Source organism: Pteropus medius, unplaced genomic scaffold (genome assembly GCF_902729225.1).
Source record: "Pteropus medius unplaced genomic scaffold, Ma_sr-lr_union100, whole genome shotgun sequence".
NCBI classification, from domain to species: domain Eukaryota; kingdom Metazoa; phylum Chordata; class Mammalia; order Chiroptera; family Pteropodidae; genus Pteropus; species Pteropus medius.
In genome coordinates, this window is record NW_024346062.1 from 16098745 (window position 1) to 16122834 (window position 24090).

At 34.2% G+C, this 24090-nt stretch overlaps 1 pseudogene; it reads right to left on the reverse strand.

The window, feature by feature from the left end:
* Positions 1–10581: 10581 nt before the first annotated feature.
* Positions 10582–10700, reverse strand: LOC120612627 (uncharacterized; annotated as a pseudogene).
* Between the last annotated feature and the right edge of the window lie 13390 nt (positions 10701–24090).

Sequence of the window (24090 nt, forward strand, 5' to 3'; positions counted from 1 at the left end):
CAATCATTCGTTCCTACCATCTGCTTCATACCCACCCCACTACCTTTTATTCCCTGAAAATTTTAGCTCTTAGCCTATTGGCACGCTACAACAATACTGTTGTTATAATTCTTGGTAATTTCAATATCTCTATAGATAATACTTTCATCAGTATCTTGACCTACTGTTCTCTAATGATTTTTATCCTTAGCCATCTCTAAATTATTTTCCTGAGGTCATGTTTTAGGCTCTGTCAGCACACATTATTTAATACCTTCAAGCACCCCTATCCTTGAATACCATCTCCTACTGTGTTCTGCTCATATTCTTGAATATCTCAACACCAGTAATCTTCTAATCCTACTAGGTGTGGTTCTACCAGTATTTTAGTGTCTGTAACTCCCTTTGTGTCTCTAGTTCCCTTATTTTTTGTCTTGAGTTACATGGTTTGTCATTATAATGACTTACTTGATCTTGAAAAGCAAAACAACAATATTTAAAGCTAACTTTCCCACTGCTCTATGCCTGTACAGCTGAACACAGCTGGAGAAAAACAAACTATGCTGTCAGATTTTGTTTTTTATTTTTTGTTTGACAAATATATTTTTTATTGTGATAAAATATATATAACATAAAATTTGCCATTTTAACCACTTCGAAGTGTGTAATTCATTGGCATTATGTGCATTCACATTGTTGTGTAACCATCACTACCATCCTTCTCTAGAACTTTTTCATATTCCCAAACTGGAGCTCTATATCCTTTAAACAATGAACCTTCATTCTTCATTCCTCCCAACTCTTGGTAGCCACCATTCTACTTTATAACTCTATGAATTTGATTACTCTAGGCACCTCGCATAAGTGGAATTATATAATATTTATTCTTTTATGACCTCCTTATTTCACTTAGCATAATGTCTTCAAGGTTCATCTGAGTTGTAGCTTGTGCCAGAATTTCATTCCTTTTTAAAGCTGTATGCATATATCATATTTCGTTTATTAACTCATATTTTATTTTAAATTTGTTATCTCCGTCGGGCCTCAATGCTGCCAGATTGTCTCAATCCATTCCCAAGTCTATTTTTCTCTTTTTCTCCTAGACTATTATTTCATATCTTCTTCTGTTTTTTCAAACCTACAGTACTTTATTCTCAGCTATTAATCTTGCTTTCTGTGTAATTGAAAATTAGAAGCAATCAAGAGAGAACTTCTATAAGATTCCACCACCATATATATACGTAAATAAAACCAATGAACATTATCCCCAATATACATTGTCTTCCCACCTCTCATTATTCATCTACTTCGCACCAGCTCACATCCCTTTTCATTATTACTCAAGGTTATTGCTGTAACAATTGTCCTTTCTAGCTCCTACATCATCAGGTTTCCTTATCCATGGGACTGTTCCCATCAGTACACAACATGCTGGAACTTCTCTTACCTTAGAAATATTAACAACGACAGAAACAACAGCAAAACTCTTCCTGGCTTACTTCCTATACCTTACCTTTTTTTTTCAAGTAGTAAAACTTGAAAACTTTCTCTATACTTTCTGCCTCAGTTTCTCTTGATTAGTTCTAATCTGTCTTTTGCTTTTGCCACTCCAGTGAAATATCTCTTATCAAGGTCACCAGTGACTTCCAAGTTGTTAAATCTAATGGACACTCCCCAGTCCTCATGTTACTTGACCCATAAAAGGCATTTGGCATCATTGATTTCTTTCTTCTCTTTGATGCACTTTTTCTGGCTTCATTTCCTAGAAAACTATTGCTCCTGATTTTCTCCTGTCCAACTGACCTTATCTTATTAGTCATCTTTGCTGTTTCTTTCCCCCCTAATTTCTCTGATTTTTAAATGGTAGAGGTTCTGGGTCCCAGTCCTTGGTCCTTTTTTTATTTTAATATACACCTAACTCTTAAGGGGCCTTAAAGATCTTAACGAGTCTCATGGATTATATGTTGATAGTAGTCTATTGACTGCCAGATTTATTTCCAAATTGGTCTTTTTTGCTGAACTCCAGATTTATATATTGAATGAACTACTTAAAATCTCTATTTATATGTCTGATAGTTATCTCAAATTTTATATGTTCCAAACTGAGCTTCCCATGTTTTTTTCCCCCCGCAAACCTACCGCTCTTCTAATCTTTCCCATTTTAATAAATAGTTACTGCATTCTTCTAGTTGTTGAGGTAAAAAATCTTGGGTTTTTCTCTTTCTCTTACAACCTATATCCAACCTGTCAAGAAATCTTATTGGCTGTACCTTCACAATATAACCACAATCCAATCACTTTATATAGTTTTTTCCTTCACATCCTGTATGTGTTTACTCAAATGTCACTTTCTCAGTAGAAGTCAAGACAGATCACCTTGGACTATCACACCCACCTGCAACCATATGTATACTATTTCCTGTTCTGTGTTATTTTCTTTAGCCCTCATGTTTAACATATTGTATATTTCGCTTATGTATCTTTTATATTTTCCATGAGAGCAAAGATTTTTGTTTTGTTTACTGTTATATCCTCAATGCTTAAAACACTGCCTTATACATAGTTGAAATTTCCTAAGTATATACTGGATGAGTAAAAGAAAAGATTAGTATTTTTAGTAATTTCTGAGAATTTAGTAATTTCCGAGAATTAGAAAAAGTAAGATATTTAGAGCCATGTGTACAAGAGCAAATAGTCCCTTGGGTATTATCTCCATGGTTCTCCTGTGAGTAAAATTTTAGATTCATGAAGGAGCAGCTTAATGGCAATAATAGCAACTGAGTACTTGTGTGTGGAAGCCATCCCACACGCTTTATCACTTCTTAAAGCTGTACAAGCATAAGAAATAGATATTATTATCTCTGTTTTACAAACAATGCTAAGTAACTTGCTCAAAATGACCTAGCTAGCAAGTAATTATGCTGGGATTCAAAATCTGTTCTATCTGACTCCAAAGTTCAATTTTTTTTCACTATAAAACATGGCTTATTTTTTGGCTCTTGGCTGATATTTTGGTTAATGGGCTATAAATAAAGGCAATAAGTAGACAGAAAAACTGAACAATATGCCTTTAAGCCTATTGAGTTCATTATTTTCTTTTTTTACACAAACTTCAGTATAATGCAATTTTAATATATATATATTTTTAAATTTGTGGGGAGATCTGAATAGTCAAAATGTAGGGCAAGCATTGTTTGCATTTTTAATTGAAAATTAAAGGTTGTCCTGATTCAAAATTTGTATGCATGTGATACTAGGAACAGGTATACTTGATCTTGTTTTAGTGGGATATTTGATTGTTGAAAAAGGAATTTTATTTGATTTGAATATTTCTCTTGTATTTAGGAGGCAATAAAAAAGCCCTCCCGCAGCTAATTTAATAACAGCAAATTCTCACAGATGTAATGCAAATATCTGCTGTGAGGCAAAGCCTGTTTCATTTCATAATTTATTTCTGCATTCATTACATTGATTACACTGTAATAGGCTTCAGGGATCCTAACAATGGAAGAGAAAATTGGATAGGTACATGTAAGAGAAAATTAGTGGGCCATTTGTCCTGTATTCAGATCAGACATTGTGAATTTTGTATTGAGCTTTAAAACTTTACTCTCAGCTATTTATCTTGCTTTCTATTTAGTTATATGATGAAATATGTTGATAAATTAATCTACTTTCATATATAAAACTTCGTTTTCTAGATCAAAGAAAACGTTCATTGTAAATCACATATACTTGAATAATTCAATGGTTTAGGCATTAGAAGAGCAGATTCCCAGCTCCAACTTTTACATTTTCTTAATATCTCTGTGCCTTAATTTTTTACTCTGAAAACTGAGCCTAATCTTTATCCCTTTTATTTTATGGACATATTGAAACTTTCCTCAGGTATTTTATGAGAAATCACTTTGTAAATTGCAGTTCCTATGTTAATGTAAAATGCTAGTGGTTTTATTACTTTTGTATGGCTTAAAGGGATTATTAAGTGTTTTATCAACTTTACACTTTTCTCCAAAATTAATGGTTTTGGATTATAACATTCACCTCTTATTATTATTGTTATTTGAGAAGATATTATTTTTTATTAAAGAAAAGAACATCACAAAACAGATGATATTGATAGAGTGAATTATATTCTGAGAAAAGATTAATTCTTTGTTTCATTTTTTATTACTTTTTAGTTAACACAGAATTTCCTGGCATATAAAATAAGCCACTGATAGATTTAAACTATAGTATTGGTAATGGTAAACCTCCTAACATTTATTCACATTATATTTTCTTTTCACCTTAATTTTTCTTTTGCTACTAAAATTATTAATGTTGATATTAACATTGTTTCTATATTTTGTTGTTATAAACAAGGCAGTAAGACACATTCAAGTACATATGCCTTTGCATATTTGTATAATTTAGCCACCAGTCTTCTAGTTAACATGGTATGCACTTTACAAAAGCTTTTGCCTGGATCCTATCTGGGTTAAAATAGAGGACACTTTCAGTGGCCTCTCCCAAATTCTTCATTTTAAATCTGTAATATTAAATCTAAAAGAGGATCATCAGAACATCACATTTCATAAGATGTTTAAGTACTGAAACATAATCAATTTATGTGTCAAAAAAGATAAAAGTAATAAGACTTGCTGTTATTGATTTCTAATTTAATTATATTGCGGTCAGAGAGCATACTTTGTATGACCTGTGTGCTTGGTTTTATGGCCCAGAATATGGTGTATCATAGAAAATGCTGTTTGCACTAAAAAAGAATGCATATTCCTCTGTTGTTGGGTAGAGTGTTTATAAATGTCAACTAGATCAAGTTGGTAGATAATGTTGTTCAAGTTGTCTAAATCTGTCTTAGTTTGCTAAAGCTTCTGAAATAAAATACCACAAACTGAATATCCTAAAGTCTCAGATCAAGGTGTTGACAGAAGCATGCTTCCTCTGAAGGCAGTAGGGAAGAATTCACTCCAGGCCTCTCTTCTAGCTTATGGTAGTTCCTTGGCTTGTGGCAGCAGAACTCCGAACTTCACATTGTGTTATCCCTGTGTGCTTGTCTCGGTGTCGAAATTTCCCCCTTTTTAATAATCTATCCCACTCTGATATGACCTCATCTTAATTAAACTAACAAATCTGCAATGGCTCTATTTCCAAATAAGGCCACATTTGAGATACTGGGGCTTAGGACTTCAACATGTGAATTTTGGTTGGGACACAATTTAACCCATAACAATATCCTTAATAATTTTCTGTCTACTTTTATATATATTCTTGAGAAACAGGTACTGAATTCTCCAACTCTAATTGTGGATTTGTCTATTTTTATATTTTCTTGGTTCTATTAGATTTTGCTTAATGCATTTTTAAGCTATGCTTTATGCATAAACTCTTAGAATTGTTATATTTTCTTGATGAATTAACTCCTTTATCATTATAAAGTAACTTTATCTTTGATAAATATGTAATATTCTTTTTTCTGAAATTGACTTTGTTCAATATTATTATGGACAGTCAAGCTTTCTTTTGATTTCTGTTTATATCTACAGCTATATATCTATATCTATATATCTATATCTAAGATCTGTATATCTTAGTCATCTTTGCTGTTTTTTCTCTTTTCTCTGTTTGGATTTATAAGGTATGGATTCTTGGAAATATCTTGTCTCACAGGCCCTATGAAGATTTGGTACAAAATATTTCATAGCTTCAACATGCCTCACTAAGTGAAGAGACCTGCAAGCCTCACTCAGAGGCCTGATCTGTTGTTCTGAGTCAGACAGCGTATACGTGATGCGTAAGGAAAGGACCTGGGGAGTCACATGAGATGTCTGAAATATCTACCTATTTCTACTGAGCTTCTTGATTGTGGTAGCCTTGAAATTATTAGGAAAGTTTGATAGAGAATAAGATCTCTGATTTGTGGGAATTTGATCCCTTTGACAGTTGGATCCTTTGTGTTGGCTCATATACTTAAATATTTAGATGCACATCTGTAAAAAAGAGAAGTTTACATTTTCTAAAACACTGATGTCAAAGTCCCTCCCATTTTGCTTGGTAGAAGGCTTGGGAATAGTAGGGGAACATTATCTGAGTTCTCTCTTGTCTTACCCAGTCAGTGTGCATTTTTAGGCATATACTATTGTGTTATGAGCTGGTGACACTCATTTTCTGGTCTCTGCAAGGCCCGTAAATAGGAGAATGGCTGTTTCTGTCTGATGACCTGGCCTCATCTTGGAACCTGTTGTTCCTGTAGGTTCTCTGAGACTCAGCCATGTCATCCCTTAAGCCCCAAGCCTTGAATCACTTCACCCCTCACCATGTCAGGCCCACTGGCTTCAGAACATGTGTGAATACCTGATGTTTTTCATAACCTGTGAAGCCAAAGGAATGTCGGGGGAGGGCTGCTTCCTCTAACCCAAATGTTCTCCATATAATTTCCATTTTGCTCCAACTATTTGCTCCAACTATTTCATATTGTGGCAGATTATTTTCCTTTAAAATCTCTAGTGATAATTGGGGGAAAAAGCTTGTCTAATTTCAACTTTATGTTCTCTCATGCTTTGATGTCATTGCCTCTTGCTAATAAACTAAGGGAGTAACAAGGAGCCTGGCCTGCCAATTTCTCTACTCTGGGAATCTCCTGCCCTCTTCATCTTATCTCTGGCAATCTCCTTTCTTGCTTTGTTGAATGGGAGTTTTCTTATGATATAAACTTTTGCTTTTTAATTCTGTGAACAACTTTGACCCCCCCGCCCCATCTTCCTGGTACAATAGACCTTAATAGCTAAGCAGTATAGGGGGACATGATTTATGGGGTCATGAACCATATATTGGTTTAATATTTCCAAAACTATTATCTTCGTTATGCAAACCAAATCAACAACAAATGAAACAAATCATACAGTATTCAGATTTTACTAAAATAATTTCAGGGGTGTTGGAACTGGATGAAGTTGCAGGTCAAGTTACCATTTACTGAAAAAAAAAATGCATAAAAGGGGAGCCAGAGGATGGTGCAAAAGACAGGGTGATTACATGAGATACCAGGGTCCTGCTGACTCCCCTCTATGCACAAGATACTTATCATAGTTGATTTTATATAATCCTTTTATCTTATAAATTAAATTACTAAAAAATTTATTTATTAAATTTATTGGGGTGACATTGGATAATAAAATTATATAGGTTTCAAGAGTACTGCTCAATAATATATTATACGTAGATTGCATAGTGTGCTCACCACCAAAAGTTAAATCTCCTTCTGTCACCATATATTTGACCCCTTTACCCTTATCTACCTTTCCCCTCCCCCTTTCTCTGGTAACCACTAAACTGTTGTCTGTGTCCATGAGTCTCTCTTTGTCATGTTCATTTGTTGCTTTCAATTATATATTCCACATATCAATGAAATCATATGGTTCTCAATTTTTTCTGTCTGATTTATTTTGCTTAACATGATGATCTCAAGATATTTCCATGTTGTTTCAAATGGCAGTATTTCACTTCTTCTTATAGCTGAGTAATATTCCACTGTATATATGTACCACATCTTTAGTCATTTATCAAAGGATGCTTTGGTTATTTCCATGTCTTGGCCCTGTGAATAATGCTATGAACATCAGAGTACATATATCTTTACAGATAAATGTTTTCAAATTTCGGGGTAGATACCCAGAAGAGGGATTGCTGGGTCATATGGTAATTCTATTCTTAACTTTTTGAGGAATCTCCATACTGTTTTCCATAGTGCTATACCAATTTACATTCCCATCAGCAGTGTAGGAGGGTTCCTTTCTCCCCACAACCTTTCCAACACTTGTTATTATCTGTCTTATTGATGATAGCCATTCTCACAGATATGAGGTGGTATCTGAGTGTGGTTTTGATTTGCATTTATTTCCCTAATAGCTAGTGAAGTTGAGCCTCTTTCATATGTCTGTTGGCCATTTGTATGTCTTCTTGGGAGAAGTGTCTGTTCAGATCCTCTGCCCATTTTTTAATTGGATTTTTTTTTCTTTTTTTTATTGTTGAGTTGTATGAGTTCTTTGTATATTTTGGATATTAGGCCCTTATCAGAGGCATTGTTTGCAAATATCTTTTTTCATTCAGATATTTTGCCTCTTTGTCTTGTTGATGGTTTCTTTTGCTGTGCAGAAGCTTTTTAGTTTGGTATAGTCTCATTCATTTATTTTTGCTTTTACTTCCCTTGCCTTTGAGGTCAAATTCATAAAATCCTCTCTAAATCCAAGGTCCATGAGTTTAGTACCTATGTTTTTTTCTATGCAATTTATTGTTTTAGGTCTTATATTCAGGTCTTTGATATATTGTGAATTAATTTTGGTATATAAATTAGATTTTTAACCCTCCTTTATATATGAAGAACCAGAGAAGAAGGTTACAGCTAAATCTAACAGGAACAGACCGTAAGCCCACAAATGCCCATTTTTTGAATTACAACCCTGTGTTTATTCTATCGAATCCTTCTATAGGTGCTAGAAAAGACCTAAGGCTCATGTCTACAGTAACTACAGGCAGTTGGTAATCTACTCTACTAGCACCAATGCAAAGGAGTAGACAGGCTGTTGTGCCCTTTGTGAATTTTTTCCCATTTAAGTCATGCCTGTTCACACCTATTTTTCTGATTAAAATCTTGTCAATAGACACATAGGTAGGGAGATGATTCTTGAGCACTTCACCTCTAGAAAAAAACCTAAACTTGTGAGATAAAGTTTAGGATTCGTAATAGAGATAGCTATAAATGTACACTGGTGTTTTGGGAGGAATGAAGTGAAAAATTTTATCAAAGTGTATCTGAATGCTTGGAAATATGGTGCTACAAAATCTTAAATTGAGCTCAACAATTCTTGAGACTTTGACTTAAATCAAAAGGTTTTCGCCAGCTTATAGATTTTTTCTTCCCTGAAACTGTTGGAAGCCATAGATTTGAAATGGGATTTCACACAGATATGATTAGCACAGCTGTATCTCTACCGAAGTAAGCTAGTCAGTGTTTTGTGGGACCAGGTTCCTCAGGAAAGCCAAACTGAAAACATAGGGTATTATGCATGTTAAAGGATTCATGATGATGAATTCTCACCAACATAAATATCACCCAGTCATTTATGTAAATAAGATAGTTTCATATTAAATGACTTGGAAATGGGAAGTTTTGCTCTTTCTCTACCAATTTTAATTTAACAAGAAAATATAGCCATGCTAACTGAAATGTCACCACCCGAAGCAATTGTTTCCACATTTTCCAAGTTGCATTTTTTATCAGTAAAAATTTTAAAGCACATTTCTCCAAACTGTTTCTCTTATTTATTTTTAAATTTTATAGAGTGTTAATATACATCGTAAAAAATACACACAAATGGAAAGCAAAAACGAAATTGTAACTGGAGGCAACAGAGTCCGGGGTTCGTGCTACCTGTGCTGCTCAGCCAATGGACCGACACAGGAGTTGAGATATTTAGAATAAGCGTTTATTGTCAGGGCACTGGTGATCTGAGAATGCAGCAGGTTAACACCTTCAAAACTGCCTTGCCTTCTCAGTCCCGCTTAGGGTATATAAGAGAAAATCTGGGCATTATTCCAGGAGCTATGTGATGGTTGGGGGTGGGGCGGGGAGTGGGGTCTGTTGTGCTTCAGGAAGCCATTCCTCTGGCAACATGGTCCTCTGGTGACATTAGCAACCCAGGAACAAAGGTGGGAGTATTCTGGAAAGAATGCTAAACCAGAGGATTGTGATCAGTAAGCATAAGGACATTAATCATAAGTTTCAGGGCAACTTTCTATGGCAGGGGAAGTTCCAAGCTCTGGGTCAAGCCACATGGGAGACAATCTATAGTTAAGCTATAGGGCAAGGAAAAGTGAAGCCATGGATGCTGTGAGGCCTCTACTGCAAGAGTCCCAACCAGGCACTTCTTCAAAATGAAATAAACAATATTTGAAAATGAAAAATTTTTTTAAATGTATAACAAACTTTTTGCTTTTACTTAGAATGCTGGTATTATTATTAATAGAAATATAATCGAATGTGTTACATTCTTTTTGAAAAATTTGGTTTAAAATTTGGTTTTACATTCTTTTTGAAAAATTTGGTTTAACAGTTTGATCCAGTTAAAGATCAAATTCTGAGGTTCATTTTTTTGTGGTGGGGGGTACTTGCTTTTAATGGGTAACATAACTGATAAGATACCTTACAAAGAATATTGAAATAGAAGAAATAAATGTATTATTGGTTGAGTTTATTAATTATGGAATTCATAAAATATTCACCTCAAAAGTATTAAATTTGCAGTCAACTGTAGTCATCATTTTGTATATTACATTTTTAGTACTTATTTATCTTGAAACTGGAAGTTTTTATCTTTTGACCACCTTCCTCCGATTTCCCCACCCTCCTTGCTTCTGGTAACAGAGAAGTCCAACCATTTTTAAGAAGTTATTTATTTATCTATCTATCTATCTATCTATCTATCTATTTATTTATTTATTTAATTTTTTATTTTTTCAGGCGAGGCAACCCTTGCTTGATCTCAGAAATTGCAAGGACCTTGTCAGCTTATAATCCCTTATGTTTTTTATTTTTATTTTTTACGCCTACAGAACCTGGTCTTCCAAGGTGTTTTCCCATCCAAGTACTAACCAGGCCCGAACCTGCTTTGCTTCCGAGATCAGATGGGATCGGGCATGTTCAGGGTAGCATGGCTGTAGCTTCATCCATTTTTTAAATGGGATTTTTTGTTTTTGTTTTTGTGCTTTTGAGTTGTATGAGTTCTTTATATATTTTAGATATTAACCTTTATCAGATATACAGTTTGAAAATATATTTTTCCATTTTTTAGGTTGTCTTTTCACTTTGTTGATGATTTCTTTCGCTGTGCAGGAGCTTTTCAGTTTGATGTAGTCTCATTTGTTTATTTTTTATTTTGTTGCTTGGGCTTTAGGTATGATTTCCAAAAAATTGGTACCAAAACTCATGTTTATTCAAGGAGGTTTATTCCTCTGTTTTCTCTAAGAGTTTCATGGTTTCCGGTCTTATATTTAACTTTTTAATCCATTTTGAGTTAATTTTTGTGAATGGTATAAGATAAGGTTCAAATTTCATTCTTTTACATGTGAAAATCCCAGCACTATTTATTGAAGAAACTATTTTCTCCATTGAGTATTCTTGGCTCCTTTGTCAAATATTAGTTGATCATATATACTTTGGTTTATTTCTGGGCTCTCACTTCTGTTCCAGTGGTCTAGTTTCTGTTTTTATGCCAGCACTATACTGTTTTAATTACTACAGCTTTGTAGTATAGCTTGAAATTAGGAAGTGTGATACTTCCTGCTTTTCTTTTCTCAGGATTTCTTTGGCTATTCGGGGTTTTTTGTGGTTCCATAAAAATTTTAGATGTGTTTTTCTATTTTCATAAAAAATGACATTGGAATCTTGAGTAGGGATTGCATTGAATCTATAAATGTAAGTATGGACATTTTAACAATGTTATTTTTCCAATCGGTGGACATGGGATGCCTTCCCATTTATTTATATCTTTTTTGATTTCTTTATCAATGTCTCATAGTTTTCAGAGTAGAGATCTTTTGCCTTCTTTATTAAATTTACTCCTATTTTGTTATTTTTGATGCTATTGTAAATGGGATTGATTTCTTTATTTTTTTTCAGAAAATTCATCAGTAGTGTATCAAAACACTACACACTTTTGTATGTTAATTTTATATCCTGCAAACTGAATTTGCTGATTAGTTCTAACAGTTTTTTTTTTTTGTTTTATTTTTAGGATTTGCTCTATATAAAATTCTGTCATCTGCAAATATAAACAATTTTTCTTCTTTCTTTCCAATTCTGATGCCTTTCATTTCTTTGTCTTGCCTGATAGCTCTGGCTAAGACTTTCAGTACTATGTTGAATAGGAGTGCTGAGACTGGCACTCTTGTCTTATTCTTGATTTTAGAGATAAAATTTTCAAACTTTACTATTAAATATAGTGTTATCTGTGGGTTTGTCATCTATGGCCTTTATTATGTTGAGATGTGTTTATTCTTACTTAATTTGTTAAGTGTTTTTATCATGAATGGATGTTGAATTTTGTCAAATTCTTTTTCTGTGTCTACTGAGATGATTGTATGACTCTTTTCTTTCATTTGATTAATGTGATGTATCACACTGGTTGATTTGTGTATGGTGAATCATCCTTGCATCTCAGGGATAAATCCCACTTGATTGTGGTGAATGATCTTTATAATTTGCTGCTGAATTCAATTTGCTAGTATTTTGTTGAGAATTTTTGCCTCTGTATTCACCAGGGATATTGGCCTATAGTTTCCTTTTCTAGTAGTGTTCTTATCTGGCTTTGATATTGCAAAAGTTTTATGTGATATTCACATTCATTATTTTTAGCAAGAAAATTGCATAAAAATGGAAAGATTTTCAAAATGTTTCATTTTATTTTGAAAGCAAGTTCTTTAAACCATTGTCAAAATATCAGCTTTATCATGAAAGGACTTACTAAGTATGTTTACTTTGTCAAAAATATTTGCTAGATACAGATTACTGAAGCCCACTTGTCTGGCAAAGGTGAGCAGTTTTGGAACGCTTTTTTAAAAAAAATAAGAGAATACTGCTTAATTTAAGTTGACATATCTTAAGTATTTGGCTTGTACTAATCAGTAAACCTGTTGCGGTAGAAAATAATTTTCCAGTTACTTCTTATATCATGCCAAATGTTACAAATATTATATTATTTAATATTGTTGTTTTTATAAATGCAACAAGAGGATGACATTCCAAAGTAAGCAACTGCAATCACTCACAAAGGCTGCCAGTCAGTGAGTGTGGGAGGGCGATAATATCAAATCCCATCTGTGGACTTTTCTTCCTCAGGTTCATTCATAGCAGGAGGCCTGGACTAACACTCATGTTAAATGTGAGCAAAACTTTCTTATTTTTATTTTTAGACTAAAAAATAAATAATTAAGAAGTTCGAATCCCGGTGGATTGTTATAAACTCCTGGGAAATAGTCACTATTTTAGAGATCACAGAGCTAAAGTGGTTCTCAAACTTTAGTGTGTATGAGAATCATTTGGATAGGGTAATAAATGATAGGTATCCAGCCCCCAACCAGATTGATTCTGATTTAAAAAGTCTGAAGTGTGACTTGGAAATCTGTGATTTTATCAAACACTTCAGATATCTCAAATGCAGTTTCTTAGAAGACCGCACTCTGAGAAACTCAGACTAAAGGGAATAGAAGAATTTTCCATATTTTCCTCATAGTATCATTTTTGGTTTAAGATTATTAGCACATCAAAGTTCAGTTTAAGACTTTGCATAAGTACTCAGAGAATGAAATGTAGCGAATGGGTAACCACTCCTTAGTATATTTGTTAGAGAGCTGTAATTAATGAATAGGTAGATAAGATTACCAACATATAACTATCTAATTAGTGCATAGTAGTTAACAAATTATAACTCAGATGTTGGCTATGAATCCCATTCCCTGACCTCTATGGATAAAAAATATCCTTGAGCTTTTTATTATACATTCTGGAGGAGATCCAGTGCCAAAGGTAGATTTTTGTGAATTCTTAAGTGATTTATAGGTTTGCAGGATCACTTCTGGCTTTAAATTCCTGTTCTTGTTGGGCCTCAGTTGCAGTGTCTGATCTCTTCACTTTGCTTTGTGCTCAATGTAGAGAATCAATAACTTTTTGTTTTTCCCAACCAAACTTCACGGTACTTAAATACACATTGCACTTGATTGTTAGACATCCTGCTCTTAAATGTTATTTGACATCCTGACATCGAGACTCTCTCACTGACTACCTTTTCCCATGGCTCTGGCCTCTTGTCAGTGGACTGTTTTCCTACTTCCTCCCAAACTCCTTTTCTGATCGTTAAGCCTGGTTATTTACTCTTCTACCTGCTACTCAGCTTCTTCCATGTACAATTATATGTCAGGATGATTTGTTGTAACAAACCATTAGCCACATGGAAAACTTACAGATACTCTAAATTTCTTTCCTTTCTTCCTCTATCATCCACCTCTGTAAATGAAAAGAGGATCTAGACCCAGTTTTGTACTCTGAATTATGCCACTGGCTGCAATGATGCCATTTTAAGCAGAAATGACTACAACCAGTTTTTCTTTTCTTTTTGAGGTGAAATTCACATAACTTAAACTTATCCCTTTAAAGGGGACATTCTAGTGACGTTTAGTACATTCATAATATTGTGCAGCCACCACCTCTATCTAGATCAAAAACATTTTCATCACTTCAGGTGAACCCCATTCCCATTTAAGCCATCATTCTCTATTTCCTCTGCCTCCCAGTTCCTAAAAATCTGCTTTGTGTCTTGATAGATTTACCTATCCTGGGTATTTTATATAAATGATACCATATGATATATGATTTTTTTGTGCTTGGTTTGTTTCACTTAGCACGATGTTTTTGAGATTTATTTATATTATTGCATGCATCAAGACTTCCTAATTATCCTGAATGATAATCCATTGCATATATCTACTCAATTTGTTTATCCACTATCTGTTGATAGACATTTGGGTTGTTTCTACCTTTTGGCTATTCCAAATAGTGCTATTATGAATATTCATGTACAAGTATTTGAGTATAATCTGGGTTAAAAATTTTTTTTTTCTTAACACTAGTTTCTCTTTTGTACATTTAATAAATTATCAGTGATCTGACATATATGAGAGTACTTGAATTTTATACTGGTCACCATTTTGGTTTCTCATTCAGGTTATTGATTTCTGTTTTAGCTTGTGGTAGTGTTTTCCTGAGGAGGAAGTTGATACTAGGTTTGGCCAATTGATCCTGGGTTTGTACTTCGCCGTATAGGTGGGAGTGATTGTTGGGCCACTAGCCGAAGGTATACATTGTGAAGCCAATGCCAAAAGTGGCAATTTTAGCTAAAGAGCCAAGGAGCTCTGAGTCTTGACAGTTGAGGAAAAGGAGGGCATTAGATGAAAGCCAGGTTCTGGGTTTCAATGAACATGATTTAAGACAAAGTTACATGTCTGCCACATTCTTACATTCTTTTAGTGTATATGTCTCATCTTTTTGTGGCTTGCCTTGTCAATTTTAGGTTAACTGTATTCATCAGCTACAAGCTAAGTGTTACACCTTCTTGCCCTATGAATCAGAATCAAAAGACTACTATCATTACTTTTTTTAAAGCAATCAGTCGTATTGATAAAAAAGCTTATTTAAACTATCCTTGTTTTAGCATTAGGCTTCTTCTGCCTTACCAGTTGATGCACACAGGGATAAAAAGTAAGAAACAATTGAAAGAAGAGAGTATTATTAACACTCAGTTATAACTTTTGAGTCATGAGTTAATTGCTTATCTACAAATCTATGTGTATGTGTTTTTTTTCTAGCTAGTCAATTCCTTCTAAATCTTCAAGCAATTGTGTAATCAATGTAGCTGCTTAAACACTGAAGGCAGATAGAGTCAATAAACTTTTCTAAAGAAATGGGAATTAACTCTGAGTTGACCTGTTATTTGGGAAACATGTTTTTTTATCCGTTTCACAGGTTTTTATTTGCAGATTTATTTGCGGGAGTCAAAATTAAAGCAACTAAACATCGTTAAAGGGAGAATGTTGCATATAATAAAGATTAAGAATATTAAGTAGACTTTTTTTGTTGGTTGCCAGTTTTTTTTGTTTCTCCGCCCCAGCTTTATTACAATATAATTGACATAAAATTATATATATGTAAGATGTACATGATGGTTTGATATTCATGTATATTGTGAAACGATTATCACAATCAAGTTAATTCACATGTATATCACTTAATATGGTTACTTTTTGGAGGGGAGTGATGAGAACACTTAAGATCTACTCTCTCAGTAAATTTCATATGTACAATGAACTATTAACTATTGTTACCATACTGTACTTTAGATCTCTAGAATTTATTCATCTTATAACAGAAAGTTTATACCCTTGACCAACATCTCCTCATTATCCCCACCCCCCATCTCCTGCTAATCACTATTTTATTCTTTGGTTCTGAGTTCAACTTTTTAGATTCCACGTATAACTAAAATCATACAGATTTATAGTTCTCTGACTTATTTCACTTTACATCATGTATATTCAATGTTGTTGCAAATAGCAGAATTTCCTTCTTTTTTTCATGGCTGAATAATATTATACTGTGTGTTTATATGTAGCTCATATATTCTTTACCCATTCATCTGCCAGTGGACACTTAGGTTGTTTTCATGTCATAACTGTTATGAATAATGCTGCAGTGAACATGGGAACACATATATGCCTTTGAGATACTGATTTTATTTTCTTTGGATACATACCCAGAAGTGGGATTGCTGGATCACCTAGAAGTTCCACAGACTATGTAATGTCCTTTGATACATTTATTTCCTTCTTGAAGTAGTTTTCTGTTGTTTCTTACTTAAAACTCTGTGTAATACAATAAAACTTAACAAATTTACTTTTAAGTTATTAATTCATCAAATATTTGTTCAGTGCCTACTATGAGGTAATTTAAGTTATAGAGTCTATTTTATACTATAAAATATAAGACGGGAAAGTGGGATAAAGAATAATGGGGGAAGGGGAGAACTATTTATGTCAAGATTAGGAGTTGAGAAAGAGGTGACATTTGGGCTGAGACCTAAATGATGAGAAAGATGTATGTGGTAGGCAGGATTCTAATACATTCCCCAAGATTTCTGGCCCCTACAGTACATATACCTTCTTCTAGTTGTTAAACCAAACATGAATCTAGATAGTACTGTGAAGGAATTTTGCAGATGTAATTAAGATCTCAAATCAGTTTATTTTAATATATGATGACAATATGAACACTTAAAATTCTACAATAACAAAATGAAAAACCCAATTAAAAAATGGGCCAAAGACCTTAACAAACACCTCACCAAAGAAGATATGCAGGTTAGAGAAATGCAAATTGAAACAACAATGAGAAATCCCTACAGACCTATTAGAATAGCCAAAACTAGAACACTAATGACATCAAATGTTGGCAAGGATATGGAGAAACAGGAACTCTCATTCCTTGCTGGTGAGAATGCAAAATGGCATAGCTACTTTGGAAGAAGTTTGGCAGCTTCTTACAATAGTAAACATGCTCTTACCATATGGTTCAGCAATCATGCTCCTTAGTATTTACTTAAAGGAGTTGAAAATATATGCATATACAAATTATACACACAAATGTCTATAGAAATTTTATTCATAATTGCCAAACTTGGAAGCAACCAATGTGTCCTTCAATAGGCATATGAATAAATAAGCTGTGGTACATACAGACAATGGAATATTATTCAGTGCTAAAAAGAAACAAGTTATCAATGCATGAAAAAACATGGAGGAAACATAAGCGCATAGTACTAAGTGAAATAAACCAATTTGAAAAATCTACATGCTTTATGATTCCAAGTATATGATATTTTGGAAAAGACAAAACTGTGGAGACAATGACAAGATCAGTGGTTACCAGGGGTTAGCGAGGAGGGAAGGATAAACAGATAGAGAGCACCAAGGATTTTTATGACAGTGAAACTATTACGTATGATATTATAATGGTGGATAGATGTCATTATAAATTTGTCCAAATTCATAGAATGTACAACACCAAGGGTGAACCTTAATGTTAACTGCGGACTTTGGGTGATAATAATATGTTAATGTTGGTTTATCAATTGCTACGAAGGGTGGGGGATGCTAATAATGAGGGAGGGGTGTATGTGTATGGGGGCAGGAATGTATGGGAAATCTCTGTCCTGCTTAATTTTGCTGTGAATTTTAAACTGCTTTAAAAAATAAAATTTGTTTAAAAATATGTATAGGCAAGAGCTCTAATGGAAGTAGGTCTGGTTTTGCTGCTTCTTGTTAATCTGTGGAGCTGACACCTAGTCTCAATTGTCACACTTCTTTAGAATGTGAGGTCCCAGTTCATCCTTAACTTTGGGGCCAAGTCACTTATTCATGAGCAAAAGAAAATAAATTTATTCAAAACTTCATTACTTTAGTGTTCTAGAAATCAATTTTAAAGCCATTTCTCCTCTATTTTATGAATTATTTAGTTTTAGGTAGATAATATATTCCATAAATTTATTAGCTACACAAAGATACACTGCAATGCATTTAGCTAAGCTATAAGCTGGTTCAGAACAAACCTTTTGAAGGTGGAGCCCTCACTCTTGCCTTCAGATATTTGGGGTACACTCTGCGATCATATGTCTATGGACCAAGTGAGAGCATCTGTGCCTAATGATTTATTAAATATGTACTGAAGTTTAATTTGTTTCTCACTTTAAAATCAAAATTAAGAACTTTTGATATTTTCTTCTTGCATTCTTATGGATCGCCTTGCTCATCTTTAATGGACAAACGTGGAAAAGGCAGGCAGCAAATATGTCTGAGATATCAAGTTAAATGAGAATGGAGAATTGTTCATTAGATTTAGCAAAGGTGGAGGTGTTGGTGACCCTTTAGAGCCATTCAATGGAGTAGAGGGAAGAAAACACTGAATGGAGAGAGTAGGGAAGAGAATGGGAAGAGAGAATAAGATAAGTAGTATCACTTTTGAGAGGGAGATTTTGTGTGAATAGAAAGTCAATCAGTATACCAGTAAGCTAGAAGGGGTGTGAGAGTTTCAAAGATTCTATTTCTTAAATATGTATGAGATACATGTATAACTATATCCTCTTCCTTCTGTGTGGCCTAACTGAAAAGCAGTTTTAGCTTCAAATTAATCCTGTGTAGCTTGTGTCAGAACATTGTTAAGAGGATCCTAGCAGACAGGCACAAACTTCTAATAAATCATTTTCACTTTTAAAATATGTTGAACTGGATTTTATCCTGTGTTCTTATTTTTCTTCATGTATTTATAAGTTGCATGGAAATTGCTATTTTGCTATACATAGCCTTTGGGGTGGCTTGATTCTTAGGGTCTAAAACAACCTGGAAAACAAGTATCTTTCTCCATGCCAATGGCATCACTGGTTTTACTGTGGTTTTACTGTCCATGACCCCAGGACATAGGATATTGTTGCTTAATTACTGCTAGAAATAATAGTTTAATGATAAAGTTGTAAACCAGGGTAGCCCTGTCTGTAGTCAACTGTCTTGGGGGCATTTTGCAGCTAATGGCAGTGAAACTGACAGGAGGTGGTGCTATTCCAAAGCGGAGAGAAGCAGTCCTGAGACTTCCTTTTGAAGGTGGATGGCTGTTAACAGTTGCTGCTCTTTTTCTAGGTTAAAATAATCTCTCCTGTATTCAAGCTATAGAATTTCGGTCTGTACATTATTTATTCACTTTAGAAACGCTGGCAGCCTCCATTTAGTCATTCAGAGTCACTGGAAAATGCTCATATGACATATAGGTCATACAATAGAAAATTGACAGGTTATACAAATATGGCACTAACTTCCATCATATGCTAAAATATAAATAAACCTGCAATTTTAGTCATTGTAAGCTCTGGAAATTGCTTTTCAGATATTTCAAACAGCTATACAGTACTGTGGAAAATACAATTGCTATACTGTAGAGACAATTATTAGATAGAAAGAACTGCACTTATTGCTTTAAGTTAGCAAGAAAAATGTTCAAAGATCAACATAATAATAGGACTAATGTATAACTTGGGAGCGAGCTTCTGAAACCAATTAATTATAGTTTGATCAACCCTTGTTTTTTCTTATTTGTGTATTGCCTGGCTTTACTGGTTAGTGACTATCACCTAAGAAGTCAAAGGGAGAAAAAAGAAGTAGAACAGAGGTTGAATAAATTGCAAGTAGAAAACTGTATCTCTGTTTAGATAAACAAAGTTTCATATAGAGAATATACTAAACATGCCTTAATGTGTTCACTTCAAAAGTATTAAAGATTTCAAAATTCCAAGACCTCTCATGATTTTATGATAGGTATCTGAATATAATAAAATATATAAAAATGAATGTACTATATACAATTAAATGTTTTACAAACCCTACCTCCTGGTCTAGTCATTTTAAACAGCATTCAGAACAACCAAAATCTTAGGACAAACTTAAAGGACAGATACTTCCTTGAGGTTTATTTTAATGTAATATAACCAGAAGCTAATGCTAAATCTCACCTCATTTGCTTGCTATTGCCTATTCAAAACTATTGCCTTAACACAACATCAGAAATAGTAGTGACTGAATATAAAGACATGGCAAACTGATCCCAGAACTTGAAGTGTAGGACTATTAAGAGTGAATGCATAATGGATGAGATTAGCCAATTGAGGATACCATCCAAGAAAGGATTTCTAAATATGTTGCTGGGAGACTTGGAGTTACTGGGGTATAGAATCAAGATGGCATGAATAAGTGGGAGTGTAACTTAAGAAAGCTGAAGCCTCAATCAACTATACTATATTCTAGTCAAAGGAAAATGATACTAGCAGATAGGGAGAAAGTTTGCTGAGAGCCTAGAAGAGGAGCTCAAACTTTCTGTTATTTCTGCCCCATGAGGGAAGATTCCTTATAACTGCCCAAGTGCTCTGATCTCCTTGCACATCTGGCTCCATAGCAAGATGGATGCTTTGGCTATCACAGTTCAGTAGCTCACCAAACCGTGAGTCTTCTTATTTTGATTTTACAAATGCCAAGCAAAAGTTTATAGATTTAATTATAGAATTTTTATCCTGAGACAAGTAACACACCCTCCCTCCCTACCATAACATCAAATAAATTAATTGAATAATTCAACAAATATTTATTGAACATCTGTTTTATGTCTGGGTTTAAATCTATATTCCTCAACAAAATAAGCATAATCTCTACCTTAATGGAGCTTAGAAAATATATTTTTTTTAATGGATGGTTGTTTATCATTATTTTAAAAAATCTTTGATACAATGCTATATTTATTTGGGTTCTTACTTATTTATTTCTATTTGGATGCTTATAATTTTCTTAGCAGATATTCGTCACCCTGACTTGGATTACTCTGTGAGCACTGACAAAAAATAAGTTTTTGGAGATGCAAGTGAGAATAGGATCCCTGATGTCCTCCTGATGGTTGTATGGAACACAGGTATTATCTGCATGGCCAGCATGTTACCTTCAATGATATTACCATCTTCTTTCTTCTTACCTGAAACAAATAACATTTTCAGAAGTGGTCACGAGACAGGATTTCAAATAAGGTATGTCAAAAAGTGAGAATGATCTTTATGGCACTATTCCTGAGGAAAGATAAGGTAAGGGAGAGGTAGCAATGAAATTCAGATTTCTTACACAAGTTGGAATGAATACAAATAAGTCACTTTTTAAGTCATCTGATTTAGTTTTAAAAAGATGTATATAATTTAGTCATTAAATCAAAACAAATGTTGCTTTAAAGGAATTTCTTTAAAACATTTTGTTTGTAATGTCAGATATTTTATCTGAAATATACTTTTTCTTAACTCAGCTAAATATTTCAAATTAATTTTCATTTTTAAGTAGGTAAAAAATTAAATACTAGTTAAATATTGAAGAAAGCATATTGAATTAAACTAGAAAGATAAATAATAATGAAAACTTCTAAGAAAAGCAAGTATATATTAGAATGTAATAGATTTCAGAGTTTGATATCACCTCAAAATAACAAAATCCATTAGATATTAAAAATGATCCTATATACCCCTTTCCAGAACCATTTATTTTTGCAGCCTCCCAACCTTGAGAATAGTATGTATTTATAATTTTAAAATTTGATTCTTTATATATAAAATGGGCATGAAAAATAAGATAGAAAGCATAACCTAATTGAGACTATTTAATTTGATTACATATGTGCGTTAAAATTTATTTTTAAATTTCAGCTCAAATATTTAAATTTCAAAGCTCCAATTTTATATTAAGAGGCTTACTCTAAATATGAAACAAATCTATGTTTTATAAATGTAAATCAGTAAAAATAAAATTCTGATTCCGTAGATAGAAAGTTTCCAAATATAATTGAGTTCTCTAGCCATAGCTCTCTGAAGGATGTACATTGTTATCTTGAACTACTGCTTGCATTAGGGCCTCTGCATTCACATTTGTGCCTTTTATTTTAACAATAGATCTCAATTCAGATTGCTTTTAGGTCAATTGTGCCAGTGATTTGAATGTTCTGGTGCCATGCACCTTTGCAATGCCTTCCTGCGTCTTTCCTCACATCATTCTTCTTTAGACATCCCCGCCCTCCGTGCCCTGTCCTCTCTCCGGCCTGGATGTTCTCCTCTGCTGTTTGCTTCAGGTCCTAGTCCAGATGAAGTCATGTTTCCTTTTAGGAGCTTTGGTCGATCCTGTCAATTCAAATGATTTTAGTTTTTTTGGTGAATTTCTGTAGAACTTTCTGTTATTAGTACTGATTTAGAATTTGGTGTAAAGTAGTTGTATCATATCTTCTGAAACTGAATAAAATACTTACCAACAAGAGTTCTAGTAAATTGTTTGGGAAAGAGAGCCTGTGGTATTGGTGGCCCGAGAAATCTGATCCTGATGGGTTAGCACAGTCAAGGTTCTAGGACATTTCTCTGCTTCAGAGATTTCTGGATTCCAGACTAAGCTTTCCTTTGCAAACTCCACTGTATCCACTGAATGCTTAGGATTGCTAAAGAATATTCTTGTTTTAATTTCCACATATTTCTTATAGTAGAGCAATATCATGATACAAGAATATTAATTTTATCTTGGAGATATAACAAAATACTACTTGTTCATCAATGAAAGTTTCTATGCTTATGATCCACTACAGTTTTTCACTTGGAGACAGTTGTATAATTAGCAAGGCAGATGAAAAGAGGGGAGAAGGATGGTAAGAATGATGCTGGAGCACCAGAAGCAGTCTTGTTGCTACTTCCGTCTCTCATAGTCCTATAACGGTCCTGCATGGCACTCATTCCCATAGACTTCCACATATCTGGACTCAGTTTGAGCCCCCCAAGAGCAGTCCCCTGGAGGCAAGGACATGGGTGAGGCAGTTATTGTGAAGTGATACCAGGATTCAAGAGTGAGGGAGTAGAGAGGGAAGAGAGAAAAAGAGAAGTCAGTGTGGGGCATGTTATGGAGATTGCTGCCTCAGGCCACAGAGGCTTGTATTATAAGTCTTCTGGGAAACAATGAAGCATTTGTTCAACCAATCTTGTCCTTTATTGCTTGAAAGTTGCCTTGGGTGCAATAACACCCTGGGTTTGCTTGCAGGTAGATTTACTACACTCCCATGATGGTGGAAAGATTCTGGGGCTTGTAGGTACCTGGAAGTGTCAGGTGTCAGAACTCAGTCCCACAACTCTAAGGCAAAGGAAAATGTGACAGAGGCCTAGGAGACGTTTGCTGTACATCCCACTGAAGAAATCAAGGGTTTCAGAGGGATGCTTCCTAGAGAAAACTAGCCCAAGCAGGTATATTTTGGGCGAAGGAGAAGTTGAGAGTAGTAGTTTTTGAGCTCCTTAGAGTTTCTGCTTAAAGTATGGTAGAGGAATAAGTTTAGATCTTCAATCCCACACCTTCATTCAGTTGGATTTGGTTCAAGTTTATCTCTTACACATATTAAGCTCCTGACTGAGATTTTGTTCTGAAGCTAAGAAAGAAATTGAAACTGCAGGGAGCGATGATGAAGAGTATGTGGACTTCGGCTACGATCCTGAGGTCTGCCACTCAGCAACTCTACGAATGCTGGGGGAGTTATTTAAGCTTCAGTTTTTACATCCTATGACATTTGATTGCCTCATAGGTTTGCTATGAAGATGATTTGGGATAATGCATGGAAAGGGCTTAGCACAGGGCCTGGTGTAGTAGTAACCCTGCAATAAGTTGGATAAGACACTTCAAGCAGGAGAGACAAATGGAAGGCCTGGGAATTGGAGGGATAGGGCATCAAGGCAGCTAAAAAGGGAAATAGAAATTTTACTGTTAGGAACTGCACACTTTGCCTATGAGTGACACTGGTTGTATTATGGGTGTCTAAGCATTAGAGATACTGAAGAATTTTAAATTTGGCAAAGTCAAAGTCCATAATCTATATGTACTTTACCAACTTTAAAACATGTACAGCTTTTGAATAATATT